Here is a 5529-nt window from a genome sequence, read left to right on the forward strand (position 1 = left end):
GGTGTGCAGCTAGGTACTCCAGCTGCACACCTGGTTTTTTTTTTAATTTATTGGTGCCCATTGAAGTGACAGCTGGGGAGCTGGGAGGTCCCTGCTTTCCAGCTGTCTATTCCCCATGCCATGGATCCTGGTGCAGGGAGAACTTTAAAAAGCAAGTCTGCAACTGAGCTTTTTAAAAATCTCCAGGAGCTCAGACCCAGACAGAGGGTAAAGGCTCCATGAGTCTCCAGCTCCTCATGCCTAGGGATCTTTAAAGAGATGGCTGAGCCAGCTTCTCTACCAGGGACTTTAAATCCCATACTTGGCAGCTCTGGTTAGTCTGCTGGGACACAGCATTAGAGGCTCCAAGTGGGATTTAAACTTTCCAATAAGGGAAGGCCTTCAGCCAGAGCTGCTGAGAACAAGGTTTTGACAATCAGCTGATTGTCTGCCCAGCCTGGACTGCCCTAGTCTCAGGCAAGGCTGTGCTAACTGGGGCTAATTGTTAGCTTGCCCACTGGGGTCTTGAACTGGCCTCAACATGGTCCAGCACTGGCCAATATCAGCTGACTGTCAGCTCTGGCCGCAGACCACACCACAGTTGGTTTGAGTTTCAGATTGGTCCTAGAGGCCAGAGCCAACAATCAGTTGATTTTTCAGCCCCAGCTATACCTGTGAGTGCTCCTTCAAATTTTCAGGCAAGGAAAGCCCAGGATCCTCCTGGCAAGTAGTAATGGCACGATAGGATATGACCCCTGTTCCCAACAATCATGCCTCCTGCCATGCACATGTGGCGGCATTGTTGGGATTGGGGATCAGATCCCATGATGCCATTAAATGAAAGAGTACCAGGGGCCCAAATATCATCCAGTGCTGTATCATTCACTATGGTTGAAAGGTAGAATGCTTGAACCCTCTGGTGGCTCCATGCACTTCCATTCAAATCTGTCTTGAGGTAGCATAAGGTCTGGCACAAGTCATTTGCTCTCCGCAAATTTCATGACTTCTGAAATTTGATGAAGTAGCTGGATTATAGAGAGCCGTTGTATGCTAGGGAGCTCCTGGCCAGGGTTGATGTAGTAATGTCAGATTCTAGACAGCAAATGTCTGCTAGATGGTAAAGAGAGTTGAAGACTGGGTTGGTTGGTTAATATTCAGAGAAAGAGTGGTGATTGTGGGAAAAGGAAAGAAGATTTGGATGGAAAGAGAGGAGAAGCAGGACAAATAAAATAGGAGGAGGGAATGGGAGATGGAGAATACAGAAGCATAGATACGTTTTTGGATAAGCAGCCAAATGCCCTAGATCTTACTCAAACCTTAATTTTAAGTATCTTTTTATGCTTATCACTGACATGATGATCCAAACAGTAGTGCTCAAAATAGTGGAAATGGCCCAAGAAAGAGGCAGTTGTAAGCCATAGATTTTTATTTGAAAAAACATGTATGGGAATATACTAAAAGCTTAGAAATTGCATATATATGGCACTATATCACTCAGTGGCAAAAGTAGTAATCCTTCCTTTATTCCTTCCACTGAATCATTGTTTCACCTTCTACATATTAATGTGTAAAATATTACTGTCAAAGGAACTGGTTGAACAAGAAGCAGTGAGGGATTTCCACAAATAATTAAAGTACAAAAAATAAATAATAAATGAACATTTCCAGAGAATACTCTCTCTTCTGCAGACAGGGTGGAAAGGTGCACAAGGGACCTTAGATAATCAAACATGGTCTTTTTCTACAAACTCATTTTCATAGTTTCATAGTTTCATAGTTTTAGGGTCGGAAGGGACCTAATAGATCTTCTAGCCCGACCCCCCTCCAGGGCGGGAGAACAACAAAAGAACCCTAAACAAAAAACGGGACTCAAATGAGTCCAGCCAGGTAGGTATCCAGCCTCTTCTTAAAGATCCCCAGGGTAGGGGCCAGCACCACCTCCCTTGGAAGTTGGTTCCAGCTCCTAGCCGCCCTAACTGTGAAGTAGTTTTTTCGGATGTCCAATCTGTACCTCCTCTCCATCAACTTGTGCCCATTACTCCTTGTTATGCCAGCGGGGGCTAGGGGAAACAGCGTCTCCCCCAAACCCTTCTGGTTCCCCCTAGTGAGTTTATAGACGGTCACCAGGTCCCCCCTCAGCCTTCTCTTGTGGAGGCTGAATAGGTTCAGGTCCCGCAGTCTCTCACTGTAGGGTCTGCCCTGTTGTCCCCGGATCATGCGGGTGGCTCTCCTCTGGACCCTCTCCATGTTGTCCACATCCCTCCTGAAATGGGGCGCACAGAACTGGACACAATACTCCAGCTGCGGCCTGACCAGCGTCGCATAGAGGGGGAGGATCACCTCCCTGGCTCTACTCGAGATGCACCTGTGGATGCACGACAAGGTCCTGTTAGCCCTGCCAACCATGACCTCGCATTGTCGGCCCATGTTCATCTTGGAGTCAATAATGACACCAAGATCCCTTTCCGCCTCTGTGCTCTCAAGTAGGGAGTTCCCCATCGTATAAGTGTGCTGCTGGTTCCTACTACCCAAGTGCAGCACCCTGCACTTGTCCGTATTGAAACACATCCTGTTCCTGTTTGCCCACTCCTGTAACCTATCCAGATCCTTCTGCAATCTCTCTCTCCCTGCTAGCGTGCTCACCTCCGCCCAAATTTTGGTGTCACCTCCCCCCAAATTTTCCTTTTCCCTTCTTAGCCCTATATATGTATTACTTGTTTTAAAAATGTTTAGTAATAGGATACATAAGTATGCAGGCAGATACTCACTAAAGGTCCAATTATACAGCCTTTGAGCTGAGCAACTCCTGCTGTACCTGAGCAGGTCTGTTGTCTTCAGTGAGTTCATAAAGAGGGGACTGAGGGTTGAGGACAGAGCCTGGTGGTGAGGAAGACGTGCAGAGTCTCGTACACAAAATTTGAGTACTATTTCTGCCAAGGAAATGACCTACAATTAATTGGAAAAACTTCAAGAAAATTCTCGGTTTTGTCAGACAAATTCAGTAACAAATACCTTGATTCTTGGCTTTTTCAACTCAGTATGTACCTCTAAGAATGGAAAAAGCTGAAAAGGAGCCAGAGGCATATAGTGCACTGGTGGTGCTTTATAAATATTCAGAGTGGAAAAATCAATCCCCAGAACTGAAGACATTCTGTTTTCTTCAGTAAAGTCAAAGAACTCCATCCTTCACTTGTGAGTATGTATCTTATTCTCCATTTAAACATCTGTGCATTAAAAGTTGGGGGGAGAAGGGGGGGAAGGAACCTGTTGATTGAGTATGTTTCCTCCCCCCTCCGCCCCCCCCATTTGATTTTCTTTCTGAATCAGAATTACTTCATCTACATATTACACGGACACATACCAGTCTAAGTTAAATGAGTATTATTATGCTTGAAAAGTCAAGTTTTCAGATGTTAGGATATACTGGAATTAATATTCTCCCTGCAATCTTAATCTAGCATTCTTGTGCATAAACGTTACGGTACACTCTTGAACAATATGATCACATCCCATTTTTAACACAGGACCCTTGCCTCATTCACAGGTTAGATGGGGTTTCCTTCACAACTATATCAAGGTGTAAAATATGTAAGTGTAGCCCGGGTGCACCCAAGTACTGAGCTCCCCTCTCCAGATAGAAGGGATGGGTGGCAGGCTGGGGTGCTGTGAGAGGGATCTGCAATATGCAGGCCAGGTCCCTCTACTCCCTATAGAGTCAGGCTAGGACAAGAGATACTTAACTATATATAGATTTATTAATATATAAAAAATTTAAGGAAATGGCTAGTAATAATCATATACATACACAATTATCATATACTAGTATGTCCTACAGATAAAGGCTGAAAGATTACATCCCTCCAGGTAGCTGCAAACAATGCGTTGACAAACAGTTGATCTAAAAATAGTTAGACAACTAATAAGTACAGGTGAATGTGTATAAATACAATTAAACAACAGTCAAAACACAAATATACACGGGTAAGTATATATAACAATCAGGGAAGGGGTTCCAGCAGTGTCCCTTAAGAAGTTTATACATAACACTCAATTAAATGACTAATATACAGAGTTAAAATGTCCACAATATATAAGACGCAGTGTTACAGACTAGGAGGCACTCTCCCACAAAATATAAGGTGCCTCAAAACTGGTTAGCTCAAGTTTCCCTGAGGATAAACTGCCTCACAGCCATGGTAGCTCCCCTCCCCTATGGAAATCCCTTCCCCAACAACTCATGACTTCAGGGTGGTCCTCATCCCCTTGGCTGAGTTGCTTCTCACGGTGGGGCCTCCCAAGCCACTGGCTCCCCTCGGGCTGCCACCCACAGGTGGCCCTCTGCAGACCTGAGCCGCCTCAAGCTGCTCCCAGAGTCAAGCTCTGTGCAGCTCCACCTGAGTTCCCAGCCACATGCTAGGGGTGTTGCAGACCCGAGCGGCCTCATGCGGCTCCCTGGGTTTGGGCTCCATGCACTGCTGCATGCACTGAGGTCCCAGCCGCTCACTGGGAGTTGCAGATCCAAGCTGCCTCACGCAACTCCCAGGGTCTGGGCTCTGTGCACTGGCCTGTGCACTGGGTCCCTGGGCTCACGCCAGGGGTTGCAGACCTGAGCTGCCTTGAGCAGTTCCCAGCATCTGGGCTCTGTGCACTGAGCCATGCACTGACACTGCATTCATCACGGTGGAGCTGGGGATGCAACTGCTAACTGCTCCCGCTTGCGAAGAGGTGCCTTCGGGCTCTTCAGGGCACTGGTTCTACCCGCTGGCCATCTCACACCAGCTCTTCTTTGCCTGTCCTCTTCTTACTCCCTCAACATGTCTGCCGCGTGCTGGGCATGTAGCTCTTTTTATTCACTCCGGAGGCTCCGCCCAGGAGTGTTGTCAGACCTGCAAAGAGCAGGCTACAACCAGGTCCAGGGTACTCCTCTCTCCCCGCCCCAGGCAGGAGTGGGGCAACCCCCTTCCCAGTGTTACCTGATTGGGGGGTCATGCTCCACCCAGCAGAATGAAGATCCTCCGAGCCCGGGCATGCCGGGCTGTATTGGTAAGTCCGTCACAGAGGGAACAGTAGGAAAATGACTTTAATTCTGGCATTTCCTTACTTCTGAATGCTTGGCTTTGCAACCTTAGTAATGGTGGTTTAATGTAATTTGTGTCTGTGTAAAATTCCCCTTCCCTGGCAAGGGAAATACCATGACCAAGTAGGTGGTTTTCCAGGGTGAGGCTCAGCTCTGCTGACCCCTGCAATTTCCACAAATGCGGGAAACTTGACCGCATGATTTGTGGTAGTGGGGGACTGTGTTCACACTCTCCTCTGTAAAAAAAATAAAATAAAATAAAATAAAAATCTTTCTTTCTTTCTTTCAAGATGGCCGCCGACAGGTGAAGCCCTTCTGAGCTCCTGCAGCTCAGGTGCTTTCAGCTCGTTGCCCCGCACTCCCTGCCCCCCTTTTCCTGTCCCCCCCCCAAAAAAAACCCTTGCCTCTCCCCACCCTGTCCCTGGGGACCCCCTCCCTGCCCCTTCCCCCTACTTTCTTAGCTTTTTTCCCCT

The 5529-nt window shown here is 47.3% G+C and overlaps 1 pseudogene; it reads left to right on the forward strand.

Moving 5' to 3' along the window:
• Positions 1–5146: 5146 nt before the first annotated feature.
• LOC112549654 lies at positions 5147–5295 on the forward strand (annotated as a pseudogene).
• The last annotated feature ends 234 nt before the right edge of the window (positions 5296–5529 follow it).

The sequence above is a fragment of the Alligator sinensis genome, unplaced genomic scaffold, assembly GCF_000455745.1.
Source record: "Alligator sinensis unplaced genomic scaffold, ASM45574v1 scaffold273_1, whole genome shotgun sequence".
In the NCBI taxonomy this organism is placed as follows: domain Eukaryota; kingdom Metazoa; phylum Chordata; order Crocodylia; family Alligatoridae; genus Alligator; species Alligator sinensis.